Below are 12,963 nucleotides of genomic sequence, written 5' to 3'. Positions count from 1 at the left end.
GTGAAAGAAAAATCAGAATAAAAGGGAAAAATCAAGAGAAAGAAAAAAAGAGAAAATAGTACGCTTCAATCTGCATTCAGACTCTATTGTTCTTTCTCTAGATGTGGATAGCATTTTCCATCACGAGTCTTTTGGAATTGTCTTAGATCACTGATTGCTGAGAAGAGCCAAGGCTATCAAAGTTGATCATTGCACAATGTTGTGGTTACTGTGTACAATGTTCTTCCAGTTCTGCTCACCACTCAGCATTTGTTCATGTGAGTCTTTCCAGGTTTTTCTGAAATCCAAAGCCACTCACATTCTAGTGGGAGAGATAACACAGAGGAGGATGAAAAGGCTCTGTGGTCCTTGAGGTGTAGGGGAAAAGCTGATGGTAAGAGGAAATCTAAGCAAAGGGAGAAGAGGGGGAAGGTGAAAGAAGATGAAGATGAGGAAAATGGGATAGTAGTGGGGGAAGAACAAAAGGAAAAAGGATGATTACTCATGGAATGTTGACTTAGTGAGTGACTGATGAAGAAGATGCTTTGGAGAAAGGAGTTATACATTTCTATCTTTCCCCATGGTGTAGAAGTGGAGGGAGATGTGAGAATGAGAATGAAAGTTCTATGCAGTGGAAGGTTCAAGTCCGGGCTCTGATACTTATTAGATGTGTGACTCAGAGTAAATCATGTCAGCTCTCTGGATTTCAACTTCCTCACCTATAAAATGGGGCAACTAGGGTGGCACAGTGGATAGAGTACCAGGCCTGGAGTCAGGAAGATTCATCTTCCTGAGTTAAAATCTGGCATCAGACACTTACTAGCTATATGACCCTGGATAAGTAACTTCCTTGTTTGCCTCAGTTTTCTCACCTGTAAAATGAGCTGGAGAAGGAAATGGCAAACCATTTCAGTATCTCTGCCAAGAAAACCACAAATGGGGTCACGAAGAGTCAATATGCCTGAGAAACAATTGAAGAACATCTATTAAATATATCCCTCTCTTCCTAGGGCTGTTGTGAGGAAAACTGTGAGCCTTAAAGTGCAATGTAAATTATTCCTGAATCAACCCAGCCATGAAGATTAGCACAGGCCTGAGTAGTTAAGAAATTGGAAATGGGACTTTAGTCCAATGGAAACACTAAGAAAAAGGAACCTGAGAGATGGTGAGTCCGTACCTGTTTATATACCACAGGTAGTGGTAGTGGTGGTGGTGGTGAGGAATTTGAACTGGCCTTTAAGACCTTCCACTAAAATCATGCCTCATTTGTGATAAAGCAATGATCTTGGATTCTTGAAGGCCATGCCAGCAGAGCTAGCATGGGCTTGGGTTTTACCCAGTTGAAAAGGCTTTGCCTATAAGTCTGATGATAGACTGGCTATTGTCAAAAGACTGAACTAGGTTAGTTTGGAGAGATTCCTCACTAGGTTGCCTACAAGGTGGTTGAATTTTTTGGCTGCAGAAAATTTGAAGACCATTGACTAAGTTAGAGACAGGGTGCAATTTGTATAGATAGAAGGACATCCTGGAGGGGTAAAATGATAGTTTCTAGAGGCACTAAAACTCAAGACCTTCATAACTTGGCCTCACTATACTTCTCTGTACACCCTAGCCAGTCCATTTCCCTCCTAATCCCTCTTGAGCACAGCATTCCAACTCAACCTTTGCTGATGCAATGTAACTTTGCTGGAATGGAGATTCCCTTTTCCACATCCCTATTTAAACTTTCAAGTTCAGTTCAAGCCTTTTATTCTTCCATGAAGCCTTCTTTGCTCACTCCAATTCATAATGACCTCTCACTTCTCTGAATGGCTACAATATACTATTGTTGTACTTGCTCGTATTGTTTTCTTGTTTCCTTTATCTTCATTTAGATTATACACCCTTGAGATCTCTCCTTTGAATCTCATGTGGTAGGCATAGTTCTGTGTACACAGAAAGTACTCAGTCAATTCTTCTTGATCAAAGTCCTCTACACTTTTCTAAAGAGAATCTTGCATGGTCAGAGGAATCGAACCAAGACTCTGAGGCTCGGATCTGCAGTCAAATGCTCAGTTCCAACTAGCATCTGTATCTCTGCATGGTTTTATGATGGAACACTAGTCTCAGATGTACACTTCAGGGAATCAGCCTTCTGGGCTCCAGGAGAATACCAATATAAGCTTCTGCCTTGGCCCTCCACACCAGTCTGGCTCAGTCTCTGGCCCAGTCACTTGCTAGAGGCTCCATTTGTGTAGATAGGGGCAGCAAGAGACCAATGTAGTTCAGACTGATGCTGTTGGTGGCTCTGATTATTTATCCCAGAGTACAAGGCAATTAACTTTTTCATTGATAACACTTTCCATAGCTCAGTGAGTAGAATGCTAGAATTGGAATTAGGAAGAGCTTAGTTTGAATCTTGCCTCAGATACTTCCTAGCTGTGTGACCCTGGGCAAGTCACTTGAGCTCCCATCAATCAACCAATCTATCAATCAATATGCATTTACTGAGTGCCTGTTCTGTGCCAGACAGTGTGCTAAGTGCTGGGGAGTTGCAAAAGAGAGTCACTCCCCTTAAGGAGTTTGCAATTTAATGAGGAGACAACATGCAAAAAATATATTCCAAGCAAGCTATATATAAGATAAATAAAAAATAATTAATAGAAGAAAGGTGCTGGAATTAAGAAGGGTTGGGGAAGGTTTCCTATAGAAGGTGGGATTTTAGTTGGGACTTAATGTAAGCCAAGGAGGTCAGTAAGTGGAGCAGAGGAGGAAGAGCATTTCAGGCATGGGGATAGCCTGAGAAAATGTCTAGTGCTAAGAGATGTAGTGTCTTTTTTGTGGAATGGTCAGGAAAGCCAATGTCATTTGGTCAAAGACTACTTGTTGGTGAACCAGGTATAAGAAGATTGAAAAGATAGGAAGGGGTTAAATTATAAAGGACTTTGAATGCCAAACAGTAGATTTCTCCTCTGCAAAATGAGGACGTTAGTAGCACCTACCTTATGGAGTTCCGAGGGTTAAATGAGATAACATATGTAATGACCTTTGTAGATCTTTGCACATGCATGAGCTATATAAATGCTAAGTATTATTGTTTCAGGGCAGGTTAGTAAAGGAGACCTTTCCCCAGGACCTCTTCCCTTTGGAGGTTCCTCAGAAAGGTATCTGATAAATCCTATTGCATCCTGTTATATCCTAAAATTGAGACCAGTTTCTAAGAGAAAATCATGGGGATGGAAAGAAGTAATCATCTTTCAGTTATCTAGAGTTAAAGATCTAGAGACTGCGAAGTCTCTAGCACAGGAAGCACAAGCACACAAAGGATGTTGGATGCAAAGGTGAAGCCAGTGTACCCCAAGTTAAAAAGAAAAACTGGCCCTGGAAATAAGTTGAGAAAATGCACTTCCCTTTTTATTCAGAGGCAGGAAACTATGGGTATACCTGGTACACCGTAGGTATTTAATAAATGCTTGTTGAATGAATGAATGAATCATAGAGCTAAAAAGGATCCTAGAGCTCAGCCTTCATATTTTATAGATGAAGAAGTTCAGTCTCCAAGAGGGGAAAGTGATTTGTCCAAGGTGCCTATCATCAGACCTAAGAAGAGGTTAGCTGATAGCATGCATTAAAGGGAATATAGAGCAAATAGCCCAAATAGGACCATTGCTCCAAGCATATCAAAGAGAGCCCAGACAAACAATAGATGCTATGATGCTATCTGGGGCTGCTCTGAAATCAAGATTAATATTCCCAGGACTTTAGGGTCAAGTTGTCCTAACCTGGGGAAATGGCTGGAATTTACTGAGAATTACTATAAAGTTACACAATTTTTGCCCTTCATATCTTATGTTTAATTGTGTCAAATGGACAGCAATGTTTAACAAACAAAATTCTATTTTGCCCTTTCATTGAATCTGTTCTCAGTGGAAAATATTGTTCTTTTCTTGTTAAAATTGACCATGAAAAGAAATGGCAGAGACACAGCGTGCAATCTTTCAAAGGATTAAGGGAGAGCTAACTAACATGAAGCAGATCATTAGCTTTGTATTTTCTGTTCCACCTTCTGATGCCCATCCTTCACTCAGGGGGATGAGCTGGAGATGGTCCAGGAACTAAGTGGAAATTAATTTCCCAAAGACTGAGCTAGAAGTTAAGATGCATTTTGCAATCACTTACCACCCAGAGTCACTAGAAATTTGGTCCTAAAGAGTGGAAAGCAACTGCAAGCAGTGACTTCCAATCCTCTAGGACATGGTGGGGGGTGGGGAGGATCTTATAGCATTTAATAGGATTGAAAGATAGAAATATTTTTTATCTGGCCAAGGGAGCCCCAAGATTATATAGGGCAGAGGAATCTGTATTTCATATCCTCCCTACTTAAACCATAAGAAAGTAGACCTGCTATTGTTCTTTAGGGAATGAAAGGCTCTATAATGTGCTATCTTCTCCTATTAGAATGTAAGATTCTTGAAGGCAGGAAGCATATTCCTTGCTTGTATTTGTATCTCAGTCCTTAGCACAATGCTTGATGCTAAGTAAGCACTTAATAAATGCTCTTTCCTTCATTCATCCAGTTGAGGGGGATGGGACAGTAGGGTATATTGGAAAGAGTACCAAACTTGGAATCATATGACATGAGTTCTAGTCCTGGTTCTGACACATACTAATTGTGTGACCATTGGCAAATCATGTCCCTTCCTTAATCCTCTATTTCCTCATCTATAAATCTTGGATATTAGTATTAAAATACTTATCTTTAACTACTTACGAAAAATACTAACTGGATAAATGTTCAGCATTATTACTTGTTGCATGATTGTGGGCAAGGCACTTGATCTTTTTGTATTTTATCAGCTCAATGATGCAGTGGTTAGAGCATTGGACCTGGCATCAGGAAAACCTGAGTTCAAATTTGGCTTCAGACACTTATTAGCTATATGACCCTGAGTAAGTCATTTAACCTTTTTCTGCCTTAGATTCCTTAACTATATGATAATGATAGTATCTCTCAGAGTTTTGTGAGAATGAAATGAGATAATATTTGTAAAGTGCCTAGAACAGTGCCTGGCACAAAAGTACTTCCTTCTTCCCTTCCTTGTCAAATGGGGAGAATTTTTTTTATATTACTTATCTCATCAATGATCGCTTTAAGAAAAACGCTTTATGCATCATATTTCATGACACAATCGGGATGATTGTTGCTAAGAAAATGAAAACACTACTGTCTGAATCTCTGAGGCTCTGAAAGGACCAGGACCAGTGGGTAGAACTTAAATGCAAGCAGACTCAGGAAGAAAGTAAGGGACTTTATCAGTGTTGGAGCTGTCTAACAATGGTATTGATTGTCTTTTCTTGGGAGGTGGTGGATGACCACTTGTCAACACAGGAAGGGAATTTCTCCCCTGGGTGGGTACAGCTGGATTTGATGGTCTCTAAGGTCCGCCTGAGCTCCAGCATCCTGTGTTGCTACCCTCAGGAATGTTGTGAGGAGCAAACAGGATAATGGCTATGAAAGTACTTTGAAAAATCTAAAGTATTATACAGACAATAATAACTCACATATAAATGGTGTCTCAAAAGTCTTAGTGCAGTTTTAAGCCAGAAAATCTGAAAGTTTGAAGCTGCACTAAGACTCTTGGGATACCCTATAGGTAGTACTTTATAGTTGTGTAAAGTAGATTGGGGACAGCTAGATAGTACAGTGGATAGGGATCTGGGCCTGAAGTCAGTAAGATTCATCTTCCTGAATTCAAATATGGCTTCAGACACTTCCTAGCTGTGTGACCCTGTGCAAGTCACTTAACCTTGTTTGCCTCAGTTTCTTCATCTGTAAAATGAATGGGAGAAGGAAATGACAAATCACTCCAGTATCCTTGCCAAGAGGACCCAGAGGAGTCACAAAGAGTTGGACAGGACTGAAAACAACTGAACAACAACAGCAAAGTAGACTGACGTGACAGTGGAGAGAGAGCTAGTCTCTGAGTCAGAAATATATGAATTCAAGTCCTGTTTCTGACACATACTGGCTGTGATCCTGGCCAGTTCACTTAACCTCTTGTTGCTCTAGGCAACTTTCTAAGACCATAAGTTGCAGAAAAGTCACCTACCTGCTTTTGTAGAGGGAGTTTCCTCCTCTGGAAGGCAGTTTCTTTCCCTTAATCCCTTTTCTCCCCTTAATCAATGAAATCACAGGTCTAATCTCTGTCCTTATCCTATGGTTGCAAAGTATTTTCATATCTTTCTATACTAATAACACTCATTGAGAGGATTGCAGAAAAAATGTTATTAATTCCATTTGCTTATTTGGGAAACGAAGATCCAAGAAATAAAATAACAGGACAAATGAGCCTGTTATCCATGACATTTCCCAGTTTTAGGCTTTTGTACAGGCTATCTCCTATGCCTGGAATATTCTTCATTTCTATATATTGCAAACCCTAGCTCCTTTAAAGTTTGAAGTAAAACACCACCTCCCACAAGAAGATTTTTCTGATCCTCCCAGTTATTAGTGCTACCTCCTCCAATTCTTTGCCCTTATTTTGTATATGTTTTGTTTTTCTTTATGTGTGTTTATGTGATTACCTCTAGTAGAGTATAAGAAACTTGAGGGGAGGGGCTGTTTTGTTTTTGTCTTTGTATACTCAGAACCTAACATGGAGCCTGACACCTAGTGATGCTTAATAAATGCTTGCTGAATTTTGATGGATCATGAGCTGGGACTGGGAGAACTTGCATTTCCTGACTCCTAGTGGGAGACCATCCCCACTCCACTCCATCCCACTGCCAAGGCCTCTGATATCCCCTCCCTCGGTCCTATCAGGGCCCAAGTCTTGGGCTGGGTGAATTAGAGACCTGCCTCAGTCTTATATTCCTTATGTCCTTTCTTTGGCACTCTTCCTAGAGAATTAAGACAATTCCTGACTTTGGGGATCTGGGTAATTTCCATTTGTGTCAAAAAAGATTGGTGACCAATTAATGCAACCTTTCATACCCTCTGGGCTGAGGTATTCATGCTAAGATTTGAAAGAGCATACAGTAGCACGGAAACGTCTTCTTTGTTTAGAGTTTCTGTAGGTCTCACTAGTGGTGGCCATTTACTTTCATACACATGTAGCTATTTAGTCAACAAAGCATTTAAGCTATTAAATGAGACTAGACCACAACTGCTGTACAATGGTAAATTGTGTCCTCTAAGTGGTATTTGGGGCTTTAATCAGAAAATTGACATTTGTTCCATATTCATTTACATTTTCTTTATTAGAAATGCATAATTTAATGTAATATTCAAAGCCCCCAGGGCACATACTATCTTACCTATAAAACATTTATGCACATGGAATACTTTCCTCTTGTTTCTCAATGAGTACATCTGTTTTGTGATGCTACAAACTCTCTTTACTGAGTGGGGGCTTATGGCGTAATGGAGCTGAGGTGGAGAGGTAATCCTTTTGCATTTATGGGTGCATTCATTTCAATTTGTGCCCCAATGACTCTGTTCCTGTTTCAGAATCATCTAATTCCTTCACTGGGTACAGCTTCTGGGTTAGCACTAGGCATAGTCAGTGAATTCTTGGCATCACAGGTGCCCTGGTAACTGATTCAGACTGTCAGGACCAGAAGTGGTTGTTATTATTTGTTGTAATTATAATAATATTATTAATAGCTTGTATTCATGTTGCATTTAATGTTTGATTTAGTGTTTTATAGTTACAAAGCACTTCATACCCATTATCTCATTTGAGTGTAAAACCTATTCTTTGACCTAGATACTGAAAGTGTTATTATCTCCATTTTCCAGATGAGGAAATCAGTCTAGTCCTTTCTGTCTCTATACATCTTCCCATAGGTTCCCTTCTCTTCCACCACCTGTAGACCCTCCTGATTTCTCACCTGAATCTCACCTCCTATTTCGGTCCCTGCATCCCAGATTGATGAAGTAGTTTTGTCTTTCTCCAGCACATACTTGAGCAAAACAGAGAGGCCTTGGGTCCTGAGGCAGTGTGTGTGTGTGTGTGTGTGTGTGTATTTCCCCCTCCCAAAGAGGGCTTAAACTGGAGTTCATGAACTTAAAAAATATATTTCAATATAATGGGTTTCCTTTGCAATCCTATGTATTATCTTTCATATATTTTAAAACATTTTTTTCCTGAGGAGTCTACTTTTCTGAGAAGGCTTCACCACATGGACAAAGGGGTCCATGATAGAGAAAAAGTTAAGAATCTCTTCTGTCCACCTAAACCCAAGGGGATAATAATGTTAATTATTATTCTAAGGGGAGAGTAGCTATACTTAATGTAGTGGAAAAAACAACAGACCTATAGCCAGGTAGCACTTGGTCCATATCTTATCCCTGATGCTTACTAGCTGTATAACCATGAACATTCGCTTAAACTCCCTGTGCCTCAACTACCTCATGCGTAAAATGGGAATCATGTTTCAACTGTAGTACTTGCCATACAAGGCCATTATGAAGCTCAAATGAAGTCATAAGATTATCGATCTAGACTAGGGCTAGGAGTCTCAGAAGTCATGTAATCCAATTGTCTAATTTTACTTTTGAGGAAATTGAGGCCCAACAAGTTTAAGTGACTAGCCCAAGGTCACACTGATTATGATTTTCAGAGGTGGGATTTAAACCTAGGTCCTTTGACTCCAAACCCAGTCTTCTTTTTTTATGATGGGCAGAATCAATCAATCAATAACCATTTAGTATAAAATACTTGCAAATTTTATCAATGTTAATTTTTAAAGTACAGAAAATGAAAAGCTGTCTTTAAACTCAAATTCCAAAGGTCTCAAGGGCTATTACTTCTCTCCTCCATACTTCACCTCTCTCAGCTACAGTGAACTACTATGATAATAATTTTTATAATGATAATACTTAATTGGATCTTTTGGCAAGTTTTATTCATTCTGAGGTCCATGTTAGCACGAAAAGGTATTCAGCTCCAATCACCCACAGTCATTCACTTGTCTCTGACGAGTGAATAAAACAAGTATTGAAAGAACATTCAACTCCTAGAGTCTAACGCAGGATGCTATGCTCATAGGCAGCATTTGTGTGGTATGATTTGGTGAATAAGGTTATTTCAGTTGTTATGTCTTCCAGGAAACTTGGATGAGTGGGAGATACTTTGTTGTAAAAGAGCATACAACATGACATTTTGTTCTACTGAATCAAACATTTGTTCTTAATCAACAAACAATAAACACAATGGAATTTCATATCTCTGCATTTTATATTCTTTATATTCTATTACCATGTGGTTCAGTGTTGGAAACTGTTTATGAAAGCCTGCTTGTCTACTACTATTTCTACTACTACTACTACTACTACTACTACTGTTGCTGCTGCTGCTACTGCTGTTTCTACTACCTAATGCTACTACTACCTACTACTACTACCACTACTGTTACTACTTCTATTAAATTGTATTAATATAATCCTCTAAAGTTTGCAAAATGCTTAAATATATGCTCTCATTTGACCTTCCCAATAATCCCATGACATAGGTGCTATTGAAACTATCATTTTACTGACTATAGTGCCAGTATCCAAAAGTCAGTGGTGGTATAACAATGTATTTGGCACAAAGAGGTTAAACTTCACGAGTTCTAATCTGGGCAGTTTGTGAACTTCTTTAAAAATGTTTTTGATAATGATGTTCAATACAATTGATTTTCTTTGTAATCCCATGTATAATGCATCTAAAAACTTTATTTGGAGAAGGATTTTGTAGGTTTCACCAGATCATTAAAAGGGTCTGTGACACACACAAAAAGGTTAAAAAACCATGAATTAATTTGATCTTTCTGAATATCTTATAAAGATATAATTTTAGAGTTGGGATTAAAACCTATTTGGTTCTGTGGTCCTGAGGTCTTTTAACCTTCACAACTGGTGCCTCTTAACATCAACCCTCAAGTTCAATCCAACCTCCAATTCCAGGATCAAGCTTGTCTCTATAGGAGCCCTTAGTCAGTAGCTCATTGATGCAATGTCAGATCAATGTTGACAGAGGTGGAGGACAGGCCCCAGGTGGAGATGGAGCCATACAAGGGTCACTTTCCTCAAGAGGACTGAATTCAACCTTACTCATCCTCTCTTGTTCATCATCTCTGTCCTGTGAACACGAAGCAAGGCTGCCTCTCCATGCTGCTTCATTCCGCATCAGGACACTTGAGTAAACAGTGTACGTCTGTGTGTTTCATTGGGTTTTACTAATTGAATGGGATATTTCTGTTTGAAGCCCTCCCGGCAATTGTGGCCTTGCTGCCCCCTCCGCTTGTCTCCCTTCCAATTACTGCTCTGGATTAAATGGATTCATTTGTAGCCACTGGCAAACATGCCCAGTTGGCAGGGCATCATTCTGCTCCAGTCACAAGAGCTATAAAAAGACTATTATTTTCATTACCATAAAGAATGGCATGTTGATGATGGAGCTAGGCTTTCAGAAAATAGGCTGCAGTTTTCATTGTCTTTATTCCTTAGCCAAAGAGAGAATTGGTGGTAAAAACTGACCATGTGAGGCAGCAAAGAGACCCAGTGTTCTTTTGTCTGATACCCAAAGGTCTAGTTGTAGCAGCCAGGATGACTGTCGAGTGATTCCATTCTGTCATGGGCTGCCCTGAACCCAGAACCTATGGCTGGGGCTTCAGAAGATGTATTTAACACAACCCAAACCTCAGTGCATTTTTGTCAGGATGGGTTCCCCAAGTGTTTTGGATAAAATTCCTCAGGGAAGAACCCTGCATCTATTCAGCAGAACATCAGCATGTTAATAAAACATGAGCTTGCTGTTTCCTGGACATGAATCAACCTCCTAAGGCATTTATTAAAAGTCTCTCTGTGTAGGGGAGTACTGTACAAAGAGAGTTATATGCAGTTCTTATTCTCAAGGAACACCTGTCTACCAAAATCAATTTGGATTGATTGACTATATTTCTCACTTTTCATCTGGATATTTCAGGTTTGCTGAAGACATAGCCCCACATGAACATATACATACATGGGAGCACACATACATAAGACCTAAAGGGTAGGGATTGGTTCCTTTTTTCAAAATTGAGGGAGCAAGGCTCTGACCCTTGGCAGTTTTCTCTCAATTGATCTTGTTTCAAGAATCTTCCTGCCTAATCACTACTGTCAAAGTGATTTTCCAAAAGCACAGGTCTCACCATTTTGTTCCCCCCTCTACCTTCCACTCAGTAAATTCCAGTGGATTCATATTATCTTTAGGATCAAATATAGATTCTGGGTTTTTTTTTTTTGGCATTTAAAGCTCCTCATAACCTGTACCCTGCATAACTTTCCATTCTTCTTACACATTCTTCTTGTCCATGCACTCTACAGTCAGCCACACTTAGTCTACTTCCTGTTCCTTATATCATGTTCCAGCTTCCATCTCTGAATTTCTGCACTGGCTATCCCCCATGCCTGGAACATTCTCTTTCCTCACTTCTGCTTTTTGGAATTTCTGTCTTCTTTCAGGACTTAGCTCATATGCCATCCTCTGCCCAGGTGGCTTTGGAAGTGAACTGAGAATTCAGTATTCTGAACAGTATGATCTCTTCTTTATCACACCATGTTCATTCACCTTTCTTCTTCCATTCACGTTAGCAATCTAAAGATAACTGCCTACAGCTAGTGCAGAGGGAGCACTAGAATAGGAGTCAGGAGACCTAGGTTCTACCCCTGGCTTCACTCCAGATCACTGTCACTATACTGGTTTCGTTATCTGTAAAATGGAGGCAATATTCCTTACTCTGCCTGATCGTAGATATTGTTGTGAGGATAAAATTGATATAGTCCACATGAAAGATTTGTTTTGTCTTTCAGTCGTTTCAGCTGTGTCCAACTCTTTACGACCCGATTTCTTGGCAAAGATACTGGAGTGGTTTGCCATTTACTTTTCATTTTAGAGATGAGAAACTGAGGCAAACAGAGTTAAATGACATGCTCAGAGTCATACAGCTAGTAAGTGTCTGAGGTTGAATTTGAACTCAGAAAGATGAGTCTTACTGATTCCAAGCCCAGTGTTCTATCTACTGTGCCACTTAGCTGCCTCACATAGAAGAAGGAAAGCACTAAACAAATGTGAGATTATTATAGGATAGGTTCTAGATTCCAAGTGTCTCTTATCTTCCCTTAGCTCTAGGACCCAAACTGGAAAGGGGAATATCCTATATCACCTCAATTTGTTGAGGTTGACCTTATCACTCAGTAGTCGCATATACTCATTTATGCATTACTATTTTGGGGGCACCACCACTGTCCCCAAAGCCAGCCCCCCTATCAAAATAAACATGTAACCTCAGAGGGAAGTGGAAGGGTAAAGGGAAAAGGGTCCATCAGCATACTGGCATGCTTTACTTTGTTATAGGTTCATAGAATGTTAAGAATTCATAAGTGACTCAACTTTCCAGTTCACTTAACAGAGAATTTTAAGAGTTATGAGGAATATAGAGATAATCTACATACTCTCATACTCCCACAAGTAGATTGATAATTCCTTGGTAAAACTTAAAATCTCACATGGTAGGTCTCCAAGTTTACTGTTTCACAATTTCCCCCCTTCTCTGCCATGCTCTTCCCCTTCCCTCCTTTTTTTCTCCAATTTAACAGGATCTGCAGTGTGTAGGGAAGCACATTTTGCATTGTTATCCTTATCCTGTGGTCAAAGACTTTGCTCCTTCCCCCTTTCAATGTTAACCCCTCCCCCCACATACATATACCACTACATCCCCACACAATCACATAGCTTTGGGTGAAGGAAACATAGTTCTTTCTCAGGAAAAGTTTTCATTTCCCAGTCTAGTTTACCCTCATCATGTTATAGATGAGGATTCTGAGGTCTGGAGGGGTTAAATGTTTTGTCCAAGGCCACACCGCAGTTGGTGGCAAAGCCAGGACTAGGACCTCAACCTTATAACTTCTAAGACAGCAATTTTTCCACTTTACAACACTAATGACCTTACATAGATCATGTTTCTTTCTTTTTT

This window comes from Phascolarctos cinereus, unplaced genomic scaffold (assembly GCF_003287225.1).
Source record: "Phascolarctos cinereus isolate Bilbo 61053 unplaced genomic scaffold, phaCin_HiC Scaffold_4;HRSCAF=312, whole genome shotgun sequence".
Taxonomy (NCBI): Eukaryota; Metazoa; Chordata; class Mammalia; order Diprotodontia; family Phascolarctidae; genus Phascolarctos; species Phascolarctos cinereus.
This window is presented reverse-complemented; position numbering follows the sequence as displayed.